At 46.3% G+C, this 19,017-nt stretch overlaps 1 protein-coding gene and 2 long non-coding RNA genes across 8 annotated transcripts in view; 1 reads left to right on the forward strand and 2 right to left on the reverse strand.

Moving 5' to 3' along the window:
- The window catches only part of IQSEC2 (IQ motif and Sec7 domain ArfGEF 2), a 95,680-nt gene that overhangs the window by 69,999 nt on the left and 6,664 nt on the right, over positions 1 to 19,017 (reverse strand). The window lies entirely within an intron of this gene.
- Positions 46 to 11,163, forward strand: LOC144338672 (uncharacterized). The gene is made up of 3 exons (XR_013412951.1): positions 46 to 594; positions 9,175 to 10,102; positions 10,197 to 11,163. It is a non-coding gene; the product is annotated as an uncharacterized LOC144338672 (long non-coding RNA).
- LOC144338671 (uncharacterized) lies at positions 2,323 to 9,922 on the reverse strand. The gene is made up of 2 exons (XR_013412950.1): positions 9,792 to 9,922; positions 2,323 to 3,086 (listed from the first exon to the last, which is right to left on the reverse strand). It is a non-coding gene; the product is annotated as an uncharacterized LOC144338671 (long non-coding RNA).

A 19,017-nucleotide genomic window follows, 5' to 3' on the forward strand; every position in this document is an offset into this window, starting at 1 on the left:
GAGTTATATCACAAAGTTTGGGTTAAATCAACATTGGTGGTCTACATTTTTTTTTTTTTTTTTTTTGAGACAGGGTCTGGCTCTGTCACCCAGGATGGAGTGCGGTGGCACGATCTCGGCTCACTGCAACCTCTGCCTCCTGGGATCAAGCAGTATCTCCCACCTCAGCCTCCCGGTTAGCTGGTATTACAGGCACGCACCATCATGCCTGGCTAATTTTTGTATTTTTTGTAGAGATGGGGTTTCATCATGTTGCCTAGGCTGGTGGTCTACATTATGATGATTGCATGGATACTAATAATGGATTAATCATATGACATACTATGATTACATTTCCTTTCCCGTACAACTTTTTATTTTCCCTGCTATTGATTACTGTCTATATTTTTTCTTTTTTGAGACAGGTCCTCATCCTGTTGCCCAGGCTGGAGTGCAGTAACATGATCACAGCTCACTGCAGCCTCAACTTCCTGGGCTCAAGTGACCCTCCCACCTCAGTCTCCCGAGTAGATGGGACTACAGGCATGCATCACCACACCTGGAGAATTTTTGTATTTTTTGTAGAGATGGGGTTTCGCTATGTTGCCCAGACTGGTCTCGAACTCCTGGGCTCAAGAGATTCACCTACCTCAGCCTCCCAAAGTGCTGGGATTATAGGCATGAGCCACCGTGCCCAGCCTGATTACTGTCCATTATTTTTTTTGTCAGCTTAGTTCTCTTCATACAAATGATCAATTCTCCCCAAACTGTCAGAAGCGCAATTCTCCTCTCAATATGCTTTGACATATCAGGTAATCCATCCTACTCCTTGTTTCCCTTAAAAACACCCACCTTCCTCCTGCAATCTAGGCTGGCTTCTCTCTAGGCCTGCCCAGATGTTGCCCTAAGAACCTCTCTCTCAGGCCAGGCGTGGTGGCTCACGCCTGTAATCCCAACACTTTGGGAGGCCGAGGTGGGCAGATCACCTGAGGTCAGGGATTCGAGATTAGCCTGGCCAACATGGTGAAACCCTGTCTCTACTAAAAATACAAAAATTAGCCAGACGCAGCGGCGAATGCCTGTAATCGCAGCTACTTGGGAGGCTGAAGCTGAAGAATAGCTTGAACCTGGGAGGCGGAGGTTGCAGTGAGCCGAGATTGCGCCACTGTACTCCAGACCAGATGACAGAGCGAGACTCCATCTCGGGAAAAAAAAAAAAAAAAAAAGACCCTCTCTCTTTTCCATCATCTAGGAATTCCCTTCACCTCTCCTTTGCATTGAACTTTCTGTTTCCTAGATTCCGTGGGTTTTTTTTTTTTTTTTTTTTTTTTTTTTTTAGAGTTTATGCCCATATTTTGCTGGAGCACATTCCCCAGGACTTCCTGAGAAAGGAGGCATAGGACTTAAAACCTTTAGATCTGGGCCGGGCGCGGTGGCTCAAGCCTGTAATCCCAGCACTTTGGGAGGCCGAGACGGGCGGATCACGAGGTCAGGAGATCAAGACCATCCTGGCTAACACCGTGAAACCCCGTCTCTACTAAAAAATACAAAAAACTAGCCGGGCGAGGTGGCGGGCGCCTGCAGTCCCAGCTACTCGGGAGGCTGAGGCAGGAGAATGGCGTGAACCCGGGAGGCGGAGCTTGCAGTGAGCCGAGATCGCGCCACTGCACTCCAGCCTGGGCGACAGAGCAAGACTCCGTCTCAAAAAAAAAAAAAAAAAAAAAAAACCTTTAGATCTTACATACCCTCATACTTGATTGATCATTCAACTGAGTATAGACTTCTAGGTTGGAAATTCTTTTCCCTCAGAATACTGAGCACACTGCTCCATCATATCCTAGCTTCCAGTGTTGCTGTTGATAAGTCCAACGTAATTCCTTTTCTTGATTCTTTGTATATGATGTTTTTTCTCTGGAAGCTTTTAGGATCTTCCCTTTAATCCCTGGTATTCTGAAATGTCACAGTGGCATATCTTGGCATGGGTCTTTTTATCATTTATCTTGCTGGGTACTCAGCAGGAGTTTTCATTCCTTCAGTTCTAGGAAATGTTCTTGTATTATGTCTTTGAGAATTTCCTTCCTGCTGTTCCCTCCATTCTCTATTTCTGGAACTCCTATTGTTGGCTGTTGGAGTTCCTCAATTGATCCTTCAATTTTCTCATCTTTTCTCTTCTGTTGTCCCTTTGTCTTGTTATTCTGCTTCCTAGGATATCTCCTCACCTTTTATTTTCTAATCCTTCTGCTGAAATTTTTATTTTAGCTCTCACTATTTTTAATGTCCCAGGTTTCTTCTCCTCCCTTCATTACCTTCCAAGTTCCTTTTTTATGTTTGTTTGTTTGCTTTTTCAATCTGTCTTCCAAGTTGATGGTTTTCCTCAAATAGCCTTGGACTATCTGATCATCTCTGGCTACCAAGAGCTTGGGGTTTTTAAAAACATATGCTGAGGTTTTTTCTTTTTTTTTTTTTCTTTTTGGTTTAGAGACAAGAAGGCCTTGCTATGTTGCCCAGGCTGGTCTCAGACTCCTGGGCTTAAGTGATCCTCCCACCTCAGCCCTCTCAAAGTGCTGGGATTACAGACACAAGCCACCATGCCTGGCCCAGTGTACTGAGGTTTAGTTTACATTAAAATGAAATATACCTATCTTAAGGGTCCTTGGCTGGTGATCCTTGATTAGTTCCCATGACACTACGAAGCTGCTTGGAAGCTCTGTGTGCAGGTGGGGCTTGCCAGGTGGTGGGCTTCACTATCGAATTACTGGGCTGAAAGCCTGTTCTTTTGTTAGAAGACTTCCAAGTGTCAGCTTTTGGAGGCCTTTTTTTCTGGGGCCTTTCAGTTTTCCCAGAGAACAATCCTTTGATCTCATCTGTGTACCTGACTTTGGTGTCCTAGAAGTGGGGGAGTGGAAGGAGGTTGGAGTCCCACTGTTTTAAGTGGAAGGAAGTTGGGGTTCCACTGTTTTAGGTTGCAGATTCCTTTGCCTGCAGGCCTGTTTCACCCCATCCTCCACTGTACTTGGTGACTTCAAGTCAAAGCCTCTTAACTTCAGTTTCTCCAAAGAAGCAACCTCCATCGGCAGGGATGCAGCTGGGAGTGGGGGACTCACTGTCTGGATGGGGTTGGGGAAGGACCAAAAAAACAAGACTTTTTTTTTTTTTTAAGACAAGGTCTCTCTCTGTTGCCCAGACTAGGTGCAGTGGTGTGAGCATAGCTCACAGCCTTGACCTCCTGGGCTCAGGCGATCCTCCCACCTCAGCCTCCTGAGTAGCTAGAACCACAGGTACATGCCACCACACCCAGCCAATCTTTGGTTTGTTTGTTTGTTTGTTTGTTTGTTTGTTTGTTTGTTTGAGACAGGGTTTTACTATGTTGCCCAGGCTGGTCTCAAACTCCTGAGCTCAAGCAATCCTCCCACCTCGGCCTCCCAAAGTGGTGGGGGAATTACAGGCATGAACCACTGTGCCCAGACAGAAAAGATTTTCAACATTCCCATTCTCAGGTCCATATTTCATCCTGCCTTCCGAGGATGTACCTTCAGTACCTCTCAATCCTGAGCACTGCTGGGATTAGAATAGTTTACTTCTGGTCAGCATCCCGGACCTTATGTGTTTCTACCTTTTTTATTCCTTTTTTCATATTTTAATGAGATTTGGGAAAGCAACAGAGAGAAATAAGTTTATCCAACTCATTGTGTTTAACAGGAAGCTCCCTTTCTTATTCCAGCCAACTCCTATTCATCCTCCATGACTCATTTAGGCACCACCTCCTCCAGGAAGCGTATATTAACATCCCTAGACTGGGTTAAGAGCCCCACCTCTGTTCTCCCACAGTATCCTTTTCTTGCCTCCATCACAGCCCTGATCAAACTATTCTGAAATTGTCTATTTCCATGGCTAACTCTCCCAGCGACTGGGAGCTCCTGGTAGTCAGGAGCTCCGCCTCATTCCTGCTTGGACCCGCATATCTCAGAGTCTGGTTTCCATGTGTATGGAGTAAACATGTGGTGATGAAATTAATGAATAAATGAATGACTAAAAAAATGAATTGGACCTAGCTAGAGGGACCATCTAGAAAGGGAAATAAGCTGAATACAATTGTCCCTATATAAGATCAGTTCCCTAAAAGATATAAGTTCCTTTGATGCTGTGTGTGCAAGGAAGCCTATCGCAGCATGATTTAAATCAGTGAAAAAAATGGGCACAGCTTCTACACCCTACATTTTTATTTTTTTATTTCTTTATTTTTATTTTTTGAGAGGGAGTCTCGCTTTGTCCCTCAGGCTAGAGTGCAGTGGCACGATCTCGGCTCATTGCAAGCTCCGCCTCCCGGGTTCACGCCATTCTCCTGCCTCAGCCTCCTGAGTAGCTGGGACTACAGGCGCCCGCCACCGCGCCCGGCTAATTTTTGGTATTTTTAGTAGAGACGGGGTTTCACTGTGGTCTCGATCTCCTGACCTTGTGATCCGCCCACCTCGGCCTCCCAAAGTGCTGGGATTACAGGCGTGAGCCACCGCGCCCGGCAACACCCTACATTAAGAGGATGATGAAGTCCATTGTGGTATATCAGTTGCCACTAAAAATGATGGTTATGAAGAATATGCAATGACATGGGGAAATGCTCAAATGGAAAAATCAAGAAAAAAAACTGTATGTGTAAAATCATTTCAACTACATGAAAAAAATGCAGAGAACAAGGGCAATACACCAGATGCTCAGAGTGGTTGCCTCTGGGTGCTGTAATTATGTGTAATGTTTTTCTCCTCTACTTTTCCTAGTTTTTCTAAATTTCCTAATTTAAAAATGCATTGAAAGTATAATGTTCAAAAAGCTACTAAGAAATTAAATTGGTTAAGTAGCCTGGGAGTACTGGGAACAAAATACTGTGAAGTGGGGGGCGTAAGAATCAGTGCACATGTCCACCAGGGCTTGCTGGGAGAGCTCCATTCTTCACCAGCCAGAGCCTCTGAAGGCCCAGGCCCGCAGAACACCCCTTGTTCCCTTCCCTGCAAAGCAGGACCTAGCTTGGGAAGTCAAAGGAGGAGGATCTTGGAGGCCAGCCTATTACGAATCACAATCTCATGGGTTGTACTGATAAACAGAAGGCCCTACACTGGGGCCCACACTTTAGGGGCCACTCTCCATCAGGCAAAATGTCTGTAATGCCATCAGGACCCATCAGGATCTTTGGCCCTGTCCCTTCTAGGCTGCACTTCAAGCACCAAGGACCTCAGAATTTCTTGCCTAAATTTCTTGGGCTTACTTTCGGGAATTGCATGGTCTTATTACCCAGGTCCATCTGTTAGGCCCAAGGAGTGGCCTAAGGGGAAGGGGAGACAGACAGGGCTTAGACATGTTGGCTGGGGTATCTACATATCTCAAGGCTCCATATGAACTATGGGAGGGAAGAGAAGCGTGGAGGGTCAAGGGCTTCTACTGATAACTTGCTTGGGCCCTAGAAATGTAGAAGCAGGTAAGTCTATAGAGCCTTAGGCCTCAGGGTTTGTAGAAGGCCCTAGCCTTCACAGATCTGGGTTCAAATCCATTCATTTGCTGTGCAACCCATGGATGAATCCATTCTCCTCTCTGAACTCAGTTTCCCCAATTATAAAATAGGCATAATAATTCTGACTTCAGAGAATTGTGTTGAGGTTTGTAGAATGACAGTAGTTATGAGTCCAGGCTTTAGGTCAGACAGGCCTGGATTTGGGTCTCAGCTCTGCCTCTCCTAGCTATGCAATTTACGACCCTAAGTTTCAGTTTCTTCATCAATGTAATGGAGATAATAATAGCACTAATATGATAGGGCTGTTGGGAGGATTATGGTTATAAAGAATATGTGATAACATTGGAAAATGCTTAAATGAGAAAATGCTGCTTAATAATGGTTGTGCAAACACTGGCTGTGGTGGAGTTGACTGGGCCTTCTGCACTCCCCAGGCTCGTGCAGCTTTATTTTTCCCCACAGCACTTACCACTACTTGACATATTATGTGTCTTCTGGTTTATTTGTTTCTTTTCCACGCCCATCCCAGACATCCATACACTAGAATCTCAGCTCCACAGAGCAGAAGTTTTGTCTATTTTGCTCACTGTTTCCAAGTGCCTGGAACAGTGTGAGGTACTTAGATGTCCTTCAAATTTGAATAGTTAGCCAGGTGTGGTAGCAACAGAGAGAAATAAGTTTCTAGGCCTTCCTCAGGCTGAGGCAGGAGGATCACTTGAGCCCAGGAATTTGAGGCTTCAGCGAGCTATGATCACGCCACCGCACTCCAGCCTGGGCAACAGAGCACAACCCTGTGTCAAAAAAAAAAAAAAAAAAAGAAGAAGAAGAAGAAGAAGAAGAAGAACCAGTTAACTAGTTATCTGCCATGAAGACAAGGGTAAAAAGGCATTTGGGGCCAGGCATGGTGGCTCATGTCTGTAATCCCAGCACTTTAGGAGGCCAAGGCAGGAGGACTGCTTGAGCCCAGGAGTTTAAGACCAGCTTGGGGATCACAGGGAGACTCCGTCTCTACAATGAAATAAGAATTAGCCAGGCATATTAGTGTGTGCCTATAGTCCCAGCTACTCGAGAGGTTAAAGTGAGAGGATTGCTTGAGCCCAGGTTGAGACCAGCCTGGGCAACATAGCAAAACTCTGTCTCTACAAAAATACAAACATTAGGCGGGCATGATGGTGTATACCTATAGTCTCAGCTACTCAGGAGGCTGAGGCGGGAAGACTGCCTCAGCCCAAGAGTTTGAGACAAGCCTGGACAACATAGGGAGACCCTGTCCCTACAAACAACCAAAAAATTAGCCAGGTGTGGTGGCCCATGCCTGTGGTTCCAGCTACTCGGGAGGCTGGAGTGGGAGGATCACTTGAGCCCAGGAGGTAGAGGCTGCAGTGAGCCATGATCACACCATTGCACTCCAGCCTGGGCAACACAGTGAGACTCTGTCCAAAAAAAAAAAAAAAGGCATTCAGCCATAGGAACAGTCAGAATAAAGGCATGGAAGCATAAAGAAGCCTGACATGCTTAGGAAACTCTACATAGTTCAGTACAACTTGAGTGTAGGGATAGGAAGGAAACAGAGTGGCTTGAGGAATGAGTGGAGCTGTAGCCTTACCCAAAGGAGCATGCAAGCACTTCCCTAAACCACAAGTGGCACAAAGACCTACTTGTGACAGCGAGGAAGGAGAAAAGCACTAGGGGGAGGTAAAGATGATTCCCAAGTTCAGGTGACACCTAAATCATGACAATGTAAAAAGTGAAAGTAGGCCGGGCACAGTGGTTCACGCCTGTAATCCTAGCTCTTTGGGAGGCCGAGGCGGGTGAATTGCCTGAGGTCAGGGGTTGGAGACCAGCCTGGCCAACATGGTGAAACCCCATCTCTACTACAAATACAAAAATTAGCCAGGCATGATGGTGGGCGCCTATAATCCCAGCTACTCAGGAGGCTGAGGCAGGAGAATCACTTGAACCTGGGGGGCAGAGGTTGCAGTGAGCCCAGATCGTGCCACTTGACTCCGGCCTGGGTGAAAGAGCGAAACTCCGTCTAAACAAAAAAAAAGTGAAAGTGAAAACCTTTTGAAAGATGATTCAGGTAGCCAATTCAGGTAGCCAGGCGCAGTGGTTCACGCCTGTAATCCCAGCACTTTGGGAGGCCGAGGCGGGTGGATCACAAGGTCAGCAGTTGAAGACCAGCCTGACCAAGATGGTGAAACCCCATCTCTACTAAAAATACAAAAAAAATAGCTGGGCATGATGGCAGATGCTTGTAGTCCCAGCTACTTGGGAGGCTAAGGCAGAGAACTGCTTGAATCTGGGAGGCGGAGGTTGCAGTGAGCCGAGGTTGCACCACTGCACTCCACCAGGCAACAGAGTGAGACTCCGTCTCCAAAAAAAAAAAAGAAAGATGATTCAGGTAGAGAGGAAAACTCCTTTCTAAGGAAGTCAAGAATCAGACCCAGAAATGACAAAAAATATAGAGAACAGGTGGATGAGGTAATGACAAAAAGTATAGAGAACAGGTGGATGAGGTAATGGTGTTACGCAAGAAAGTCTCATGAAGATTATTTAAAAAGAAGAAATAGAACCATAGGACAAATCAGAAAGCTTGTCAGATACTGGAATCACTTTTAGTAATGGAGACAAACAATCTTGAAAGCAAAGATGGAGGTAAACGGCAAAATGAAGGCCATGGTGGTTTCAGTGGCTGGCTATCCTTTTGCGGGTGATTTTTGTTCCTATAGTCCTTGTTTAACACAACTCACTGTACAGGTTCTGGGATGATAAAAATGATGTTGATGATGATGACAATGATGAGGAAGATTGCTATATACTTCAAATGAAATATTTGTCTATCACTTTTAAAATGTCTTTTTCAGGAAATAAAGAGACAAGTATCACTTCACATTTACATTTTGAAGAGAAGAAAGGCAGAGATTACAACCAAGAGAGCCTCGAATACCAGGCAGCACAGCGTGAGCCTCATTCTGTAGTTGCCAGGGAGCCCCTGGGAGGCTTGATCCAAGGAGTGGTGAGGTCAAAAGCTGCCTTCTTAGAGAATACCTTCTCTAACCTCATGCTCCTTTCAATCATAAGCAAATACTATATGTTATATAATCATAATAAAGTAACAAGCAGACTTTATTTGGGCCTTAGCATATTCTGCCTTATAATAATCCAAATAATCATAAAGTTACTATTTATTTATTTTTCTTATTTTTTATTTTTTGAGACAGAGTCTCACTCTGTCACCCAGGCTGGAGTACAGTGGCGCAATCTCGGCTCACTGCAACCTCTGTCTCCCAGGTTCAAGTGATTCTCGTGCCCCAGCCTCCCGAGTAGCTGGGATTACAGGTGTGCACCACCACGTCTAGCTAATTTTTGTATTTTTAGTAGAGATGGAGAATCACCATATTGGCCAGGCTGGTCTCGAACTCCTGGCCTCAAGTGATCCACCTGCCTCCGCCTCCCAAAGTGCTAGGATTACAAGGATGACCCACCCTATTTATTTTTTTAGACAGGGTCTCATTCTGTCACCCAGGCTGGAGTGCCATGGCATGATCATAGTTCACTACATCCTTGAACTTCTGGGCTCAAACAATCTTCTGCTCTCAGTCTCCTGAGTAGCTAAGACTACAGGCATATACCACCATGCCCAGTTAATTTTTTCATTTTTTGTAGAGATGGGGTCTTGCTATGCTGCCCAGGCTGGTCTTAAACTCCTGGCCTCAAGCAATCCTGCCTCGGCCTCCCAAAGTGCCGGGAGTACAGACATAAGCCACCATGCCCAGCCATAAAGTTACTATTTAGTTGCACCTACAATGGTCCACAGTTGTACCTACTACTTTGCACAATCTTCATAACTGTTGTGCAAAGTAGTTCTTCCCGTTGAATGGATGCAGTCACTGAGGTACGGAGGAGCAATGTGACTTACCCAGACTCACACAGCTAATAAGTAGTGGAGCCGAGATTCAAGTCTAGGTTTGTCTGATTCCAAAACCAATGCTTTTAACTGCTACAGCTGCTGCTTCCTTCTGTCATCCCAGAGCCAAGTGGCACTTCATCTCCCATCGCAGCCTACAAGCTTGGCCCCTCTCCCTCATCTGTCTCCCGTCTCCCCACCACACAGTGCAGCCCAAGCCCCCACCCTACGAACACTCAAGTAGCGCTTCTAGAAGAGACAATCATTCAAGGACGGAAAGGGGGAACACCAAAAAAGGAAGGTGGGGTTAGGCACAGGCATTATAGCACAGATTAGCTCGGTACTACAATGAGAGAGACAGAGAAGCAGCAAAGGAAAACAGAACTAGCTCTCTAGCCTTACCTTCTTTCCTCCCTCTGCTGGAGGCAGAGGGATAGAGGGTCAGCCATGATGGGAAAGAGTGGGCAGAAGGGGGAGCAGCTAGCACAGCCTGCTGTTGCAGAAGCCTCAGTTCAGCCTCCAAGCCCCCTCCTGAGCGCTTGGGGCCCATCTCTGGCCCACTTGCTCCCATCGCCTGGACAAAGAGGCTGGGCTGCCCTCCAAGCACCCAGCCAATCCCGGCAAAGCCCAGCTCATAGCAGACGGAGAGCCTCTCAAGCCACAGAGAGGGCACCCAGAGAGGTGGAGGGGCTGGCCCAGGGGTCCAGAGGGAGGCAGGGGCAGGATTGGGATCAGAACCCAGGTGTCCGGTTCCTCGACTGAGGGCTCGCTTGACTCCATGGTCTAGGCAGGAGAGGTTGAGGGAAGGGGTGCTCTGGAGGCCACTGGAGGAATGCTTATGATAAGGGCTGGGGCCAGAAGCAACACAGGCCCAAATGAGGTCATCCAGACTTGGCTGTGTGGGGGGCCTACTAACAGTTTCCCGTTTCAGTCTGGGTTGAAAAAGCAAAACAATCATTTTTTAAAGTAGCTTTCGCCTTAGTTTCCACCTCAAGGGCATAAATGTTTATCTCCTTTCTCTCCCAGGATCCCACCATAATGAAAATGAAGGAATAAAATAAAGTATGAACTCGTAACAGGGAGGAGGATGGGAGAGGGTGAGATCAGTGGGTGAGAGATTCCAACAAATTTCTGGAAGCAAAAAACAAACAGCAGGGTGTTCACAGTTGAGGGAGATCCAGGAACACCACTTAGGGGCTTGCAGCTGAGGAGGGAGACAGTCAGGCCAGCAGAGGCCCAGAGAGACTCCAGACTTGGAGATGCTAGCTGCAAGAGAGGGCAGGAGGAACCAGGGCACTGGACACAGGGATAAATGGAAGGTAAGTATATGACATCCTTCCTTCCCTGCCACCCCAACCCTGAGACCTAGAACACAGGCCGCCTGGCATTCACCCCTAGGCAAAGTATCAGAGGGCTGCTTGCTAAAGGAATTAAACTATCTGGGATGAGTCAAGACACCTAGTGGCATGTTGGTGCCCCCAAAATAAAGTGCTATTCATTCTGGTCTTTGGGCATTATAACAACCAACTCCCTGCCAGCTCACCAAAATGAAGCCAGTGAGTAGACAAGCAAGCCTGGATACGCAGGCAGCTCACCGCTCAGTCAGATTTTCTTTCTTTCTTTCTTTCTTTTTTTTTTTTTTTTTTTTTTTTTTTTGTAGAGACAGGGTTTCATCATGTCATCATATTGCCCAGGCTGGTCTCGAACTTCTGGGCTCAAGTGATCCTCCTGCCTCAGCCTCCCAAAGTGCTGGGATTACAGGCATGAGCCACCATGCCTGGCTCAGTCAGACTTTCTATTAACTTATTCACATACCATAAAATAGAAAGTATGAAAGAAAAGGTAAGCAGCTTACCGGATCAACAGCCTACAGAAAGTTCAACACCCAACTAACGGACATTCCCAAACAAGAAAACAGAGCAAATTAAGGGAAGGGAATGATCAAAGAAATAACATAAGAAGAGGGCCAGGTATGGTGGCTCACGCCTGTAATCCCAGCACTTCGGGAGGCCAAGGTGGGCAGGTCACTTGAGGTCTGGGGTTCCAGACTAACCTGGCCAACATGGTGAAACCCCATCTCTACTAAAAATACAAATTAGCTGGGCGTGGTAGCACACACCTGTAATTCCAGCTACTCAGGAGGCTGAGGCAGGAGAATCACTTGAATCCAGCAGGTGGAGGTTGAGCCACTGCACTCGAACCTGTGCAACGGAGTGAGGCCCTGTCTTTAAAAAAAAAAAAAAAAAAGGCCAGGCACGGTGGCTCGCGCTTATAATCCCAGCACTTTGGGAGGCCGAGGTGGGTGGATCACCTGAAGTCAGGAGTTCGAAACTTCACCTCTACTAAAAATACAAAAATTAGCCAGGCATAGTGGTGGGCACCTGTAGTCCCAGCTACTAGAGAGGCTGAAATGGGAGAATCACTTGAACCCGGGAGGCAGAGGTTGCAGTGAGCCAAGATCATGCCACCGCCCTCCAGCCTGGGCGACAGAGCGAGACTCCATCTCAAAAAAAAAAAAGATACTTAGTCCTTCAAACTGAAAGAGCTGCCTGAGTACCACTCAGGGTGAATAAAAAACAGACCTTGCTCGGAATGCTGGTTACCTAGGGGTTTGGTTTATAAAAAGTAACTATATCACTTGTGATATGGTCATATCACTTCTGATATGAGCACTTTTCTGTATTCACATTATATTTTGGCATGAAGTTTTGAAACAGTCCTGGGAGTACAAAGGTTGTGTAACTGTGAGTGATGAGGTATAATTACAGTACACTATTTGGCCCTGTGATGACTGATAGTGACATAGTCATAATCACATAAACAGTGTACTGCCAGGTAATTTTTATAATCAATCTCTCTGGATAAAGCATTGAAGATATAATTATTTTTACAGAATAGAATGCAAATGTAATCTACCTTGCTAGATACACAAGTACAGAACATAGAGACTGGAAGGTGGAAGAGGGGAAGGAGAGATGGAGGGAAGGATGGCACTAATAACTATGTCTTACAAAATATATGGTCAAGAGATGCTGTGGAAAACCGATGAAATAAGAAGTCACAGTTTAAAATAGTTTTAATAATAACTAATAGAGGAGCCCAAACAGTAATAAAACTCTCAAAATCTGGGAGGGGGCAGGCGCAGTGGCTCACCCCTGCAATCCCAGCACTTTGGAAGGCCGAGGGATGAGGATCACTTGAGCCTAGGAGTTCGAGACCTAACTGGGCAACATAGCGAGAACCCGTCTCTAAAAAAAAAAAAAAAAAAAAAAAAAAATTAAAACTTCGTCAGGTGTAGTGGCATGCACCTGTGGTCCTAACTACTCAGGAGGCTGAGGCAGGAAGATTGCCTGAGTTCAGGAGTTTGAGGTCATAGTGAGCTATGATCACACCACTGTACTCCAGCCTGGCCCACTGAGTGAGACCCTGTCTCAAAACAAAAAAACAAAAAAACAAAAAAAAAAAACAAAAAAAACCAACTGGGAGGGAGTGCTGAGAAAGAGTCAGCTGTTGTAAATAAGCTAAATTATTTTGTCATAGTAGGAAAAAGTCAAGATAATGTTTAAAGTTGATAAATAGGAAATACCCATTCAAGCATGTTATTTAGAGATATGAAGTTACCATCAGAAGAACTAAATGGGAAAAGTGGTTGCATCTGGGGCTGAGAAGCAGGGGATAGGAAGACATCAGCTTTTTACTACATGAGTCCTTATGTACTATTTTGCCTTTCAAAAACTGTGTATGTGCATTGCTTTGATTTAATTTGTCTAAACAAGCCCTTCTCTTTCTTTAGAACTCTGGCTTCCACACTGTAAATATGAAATGGGGAGGCTGATGATTCTGGGTGACATGAGGTCCTGTTCTCCAATCTATGCTTCTTTTGAGAACAGGAGGTAAGAGAGGCGGGTGAAGGGCTGGCCCCTCCTAACTGACCCCTTGGCTCCTCACAACCATCCATGCAGATACTGTCTCGGCTGCCCCAGCCTGCTCCACCCTCTGGTCCTCTTCAAATCCCACCATCGCCAGTCCAGCCTCTTCAGCCTTACATTCATTCAACTATTTACACCCATTAGTTACTTATACCTGCTCGAGTCACAAAGATTTGAGGGTGCTTACTCCAATAACACAGAATAGAAATTGAACTCGAAAATAAGAACTCCGAAAAAGAAATCAACAAAGATGCTAGAGCTATGCTTCAAATTAACTGGTGGCTGAGGCAAAAAGGAAGAGACAATGAGCTACGACAGCTTCACATTGGGAAGGAAGAAATATACCAGTTTTCAGGGGAAGCAAAGCTTTGATTCGTTAAGTCATTGTCCATGGGAGATTTCATGAAAGAGAAGAAAAATGACTATTTATGGAGCACCTACAGTATCAGCGAATGCCATCCAAATTATCTTGGCTAACCTTGAGAAATATGCCAGGCACGGTGGCTCATGCTTATAATCCCTACACTTTAGGAGGCCGAAGTGGGAGGATTGCTTGAGCCTAAGAGTTCAAGACCAGCCCAGGCAACATGGGGAGACTCTGTCTCTACAAAAAAAATAGCTGGTCATGGTAGTGCATGTCTGTGGTCCAAGCTACTTGGGAGGCTGAGGTAGGAGGATCACTTGAACCCAGGATGTCGAGGTTGCAGTGAGCTGTGATCGCACCACTGTTCTCCAGCCTGGCTGATAGAAAGAGACCCTGTTTCAAAACAAACAAACAAACAAAAAACTTGAGAAATAGGCATTGTTATCCCATTTTACAGAAAAACTAAAATTCAGAAAAGGTAAAATGACCTAGCTGAGGCCATCCCACGTGTTGGGGTGGAACATAGATTCAAACCCAGGTCTGTCTGTCTCCAAAGCTCATTCTTTGTGAATCAGTATCATCGGGCCTCAAAACAAAGACACCTGGGGTAGAGCTGCCCCGCCCAAGGTAATGGGGATATACTAAAGACAGACACAGGTCCACTCTCTTCCATAAAAACAGAAAAACAGGGATGACAGACCTGGCTGTCAGGCCAGAAACTGCCTCTGAGCTGCCTCAGTTATAGCAAATGAAACCATGTAAGACAAAAAACAGCAGAAAGAAGGCTGGGCCTGAGCCAGGGGGAGAAAGAGAACCTTGGGTTCATTCCCCAGCCATGATTCTAGATTTGATTTCAGAGAGGCTGGAACAGAGCAGCGGGTCTGTCTGCCATCAAAGCAAGAGTCCTTTAGGTGATGCCCCCTCATCACTTTCTCCCCAACAAGTTGCCTAGCTTCCTTTTGACCGCAGTTTTCTCATCTGTGGGACATAAATATGATAATCCCTGCAACTTTCATGGGATTTCAAGGCAGAAAACAGCGCATTTTATTTTATTTTGTTTTATTTTGTTTTGTTTTGTTTTGTTTTATTTTATTTTATTTTATTTTGAGACAGGGTCTCACACTGTCACCCGGGCTGGAATGTAGTGGTGAGATTTCGGCTCACTGCAACCTCCGCCTCCCGGGTTCAAGCGATTCTCCTGCCTCAGCCTCCCAAGTAGCTGGGATACAGGTGCCCCCTACTACACCCAGCTAATTTTTTATATTTTTAGTACCGACAGGGTTTCACTGCGTTGGCCAGGCTGGTCTCGAAATCCTGACCTTATGATTCACCTGCCTCAGCCTCCCAAAGTGCTGGGATTACAGGTGTGAGCCACCGCACCTGGCCGAAACAGCACATTTAAGAAAAGATGCACCGGGCGCAGTGACTCATGCCTGTAATCCCAACATTTTGGGAGGCCGAGGTGGGCAGATCACCTGAGGTCGGGAGTTCAAGACCAGCCTGACCAACATGGAGAAACTCTGTCTCTACTAAAAATACAAAATTAGCTGGGTGTGGTGGTGCACCCCTGTAATCCCAGCTACTCGGGAGGCTGAGGCAGGAGAATCCCTTGAACCCAGGAGGGGGAGGTTGCAGTGAGCCGAGATCACACCATTGCACTCCAGCCTGGGCGACAGAACGAGAGACTCTATCTCAAAAAAAAAAAAAAGAAAGAAAAGATGCTCTGAATGCTGGCATTCATACTAGGGTGACTCTTCTAATCAGCGTTCTCTTTTCTGCTCACACCCTGACTGGCCTTATACAAGTCCTTTCTCTCTCTGGGCCTCAGTCTTCTCATCTGTAAAATGAACAGCTTCGGTTGGATGATTTGTCAGAGTCCTTCCAACTTGTAGTTTCTTGATTTCTATGCTGGTATTACTAAAACCCTACTGGTCATGAACGCTGCCACTCCTCTGAGCTTCCATAGCAGGCTGCGCTCCCCCACTATCATCATCTTTCTCCCCACATAGATTATCTCTACTCCCACTGCCCAAGCGCAGGCCTGATCGTCTCTCATCTAGACTGCTGCACCAGCCTCCTCCCCGGATACCCTCCAATCTACCTTCCAAACTGTCCTCTAGAGGGATCTCTCCAAAATGTGGCTCTTGACATGTTCTCCCACACCACACAATAGGCACCTCTCCCCCAGTTTAAAATGTTACTTGGCCAGGCATGGTGGCTCATGCCTGTAACCCTAGTACTTTGGGAGGCCGAGGCGGGTGGCTCACCTGAGGTTATGAGTTTGAGACCAGCCTGGCCAACATGGCAAAACCCTGTCTCTACTAAAAATACAAAAATTAGCCAGGCGTGGTGGCGCACGCCTGTAGTCCCAGGTACTCGGGAGGCTGAGGCAGGAGAATCGCTTGAACCTGGGGTGGGGAAGAGGTTGCAGTGAGCTGAGATCGCGCCACTTCACTCCAGTCTGGGCGAAAGAGCAAAACTCTATCTCAAAAAAAACAAAAATAAAAACAAAACAAAAACAAAAACAAAACAGCAGAAAGCTCTTGACGCTGCTAGTGAAGTGTCCTCATGATGTGAGCTGACCAACCCTCCAGACTCCCCTCTGAGCCTCCCTGTTTGTGCTCTAGTTTGTATTGAACTCATACAAAAAAAAAGAAAAAGAAAAAACCTCCCCATACATATATCCTGCTGGGCCCATACCTCTGTGTGTTTGCTCATGCTGGCCCCTCTGCCTTCACCTCCCTTTTGCCCCCAATTCCCACCAACCCACATGCTGTCCTTCTTCACCTACCTAACTCCAACTCATCCTCCAAGCCTCAGCTCAGGTATCACCTCCTCCAGTAAGCCTTCCCTGATAGTCCGGGGTGACGTCCCTCCTTTGAGCACCTGTGGCCCCCTGTGCTCCCCTCTGGCATAACACACTGGATAGCACACTGCAATCATCTATTTCCACCACCACCTTCTCCACCCAATTATGAGCACCTCGAAACCAGGAACTATATGATACTAATCATGGAATTCTCTGCCTGTGATGGCACAAGGCATGGCACATCCTGGCATGCAATATTCACTGGACTGACCTCTCTCTCTGAAATGTGGTGAGCTGCCACATGGCTTCTCCTCCTGTCCTCCCACAGCACAGAGCTTTACAGAGTTACTATTAATAATAATGACTATCGCTGAGTAAACACATACTGTGTGCTCAGTGCTTCACCTACGTCATCTTATTTAATTTTCACAACAATCACAATGAGATGGGTTGTTTATGAATTGGCTGGCATATCAGATATACAGTTGTGTGAGATGCCTCCCAGATTTATAAGAAAATGTGGGGGAAGGGCCAAGTCAGGTACTTTTCATTACAGATCTAATGACAATAATTCTAAAGTGGTTATATGAAGGAAAATGTCAGTTTTATTCAGGTGAATGCAGTATGCTGTATCCTGGAATCCAGTAGGAAATCACAGGGCCTGGATATGCAGTCATATCACTCCTTTAAAAAGGTATAAAAATCACATCGCTCCAAAGAAATGCACTAGTGAAACACTAGTGAAACGGTACCTATCAGGTGATGACAGTGATACATTTACATCTAAAATGTTAGAGGAATAATCCTGATCAGCCGTGTAGCTCTGGCTTGTCATCTCTGTTTTGAAAGGGATGCGATGCATCGGTCTTTGCACTGTTGTGTGTTTGCCACATTCCGCCTCTAGGGGGCAGGGCAGTCTCATGTATTATTTTCCATTCTCAGCTTCCCAGCCTGATCAGGACCTTGATGTACGGTATGCCAGACAGCCAGGAAATTTTCTGATACAATTTTTTGAGGGGGGTAGGGGGCTGGCAACATGAATCTCATGCATCAGAAAATACAGTTTTATTCCTATTTACTACTTGAGAAAACTGAAGCTCTGAAAGTGATTTGCCTAGAGTCACACAAAGTCCTTCCATGGCACCATGCTTTCTCTGAATGCTAAGGTCCCAGAGAGCTTCAACTACTAAGCACTGGGGAATGGGCTTCCCCGTGTAAATGCTTCCAACAGGCAGGCTTGGAGAGAAACCAAATACCATGAGGAAGCTGTAGTAACTGGCAAATTATGTTGCCCTAAACGAGCTTCCCCAAAAGAGGAAGTAAGTCACTTACTAAGCATTCTTCCCCATGACCAATGTTTATGATCCTGCCAGGGAACACCGCAGTGAGTGAGGCAGAGGGGCCAAGTCTTACGTCAACCCTGAGATACCATGTCCAGCTCAGGGTCTGAGCTCAAGAAAGGTCTGATGGATAAATAAGCAACTTCCCACTGGGCTGAGTGAACTGCACACAGGTCCTGTGCAGGCCTCTTTGCTCCTTTCAGAACAGAAGACTTGGCATCGAGGGTCAGGACCACAGCCTGACATGATAGGGAGAGATAATGAACAGCAGATTGGTCTAAATGTCTCCAAAGTCTCATCCAAGTCTGCTATCTTGACATTCTATGAATCGGAAGGCTGGTGAGCATGAGAAGAGACAGCAAAGGCCAAAATGGCTCCAGGGAGCATGAGAAAAAAGCCAAAGAAAAGCCAAAAGAATTTCTTTTTCCTTAGAGACGGGATCTCGATTTGTTGCCCAGGCTGGTGTGCAGTGGCACAATCATAGTTCACTGTAACCTCAACCTCCCCGGCACAAGTGATCCTCCCGCCTTGACCTCCCAAAGTGCTGGGAGCTACTGTGCCTACCCCAAGAGAATTCTGAAGTTGTCATTTCCTACTACAGGAGTCCTGGAAGGAAGAAAATATTAGGTACCTTTGACCATTAGTTCAGCAGGACTCAATCAGACATTCATTTGTCTACTCAGTATTTATTAAGCAGCTACTATGTGCTGTGCTACGTGTTTCCAAGCTTATAGCTCCTTCACGCATGCCCGCAGCATGTAACACAGAACCTGACACACAAAATGCACTCAATGTATGTCAGTTAAATGTAAATCTGAAGGGGCTCTCGGTCTAACAGAGGGGACATGAGACGTAAACAACCATGAAGGAATAAAAAGGGGCAGAGTGTTCACTGAGAGGGTCAAGGATAGACCAACCATCAGAGACACCAGCAAACAGACAGAAGAGGTGACAGCTGAGTCCAGCCTGGGAACTGGGTACAGCAGCCCAAGAGAAGGGAACAACATGAGCAAAGACTTAGAGGCTAGCAGAAGGCCTGAGTGGGCTAACCAGGGGGACACACGGGTCAGCCTGGCTGAAGCACAGTCTGTAAAAAGATGAGAGGAAAAAGGCAGACTGGGGACAGATCCTAAGAAGACATTGCAGGGCAGGCAGAGGAGTTTTCGGGCCAAAGAGAGAGTGAAAC

The sequence above is a fragment of the Macaca mulatta genome, chromosome X (genome assembly GCF_049350105.2).
Source record: "Macaca mulatta isolate MMU2019108-1 chromosome X, T2T-MMU8v2.0, whole genome shotgun sequence".
NCBI lineage: Eukaryota > Metazoa > Chordata > Mammalia > Primates > Cercopithecidae > Macaca > Macaca mulatta.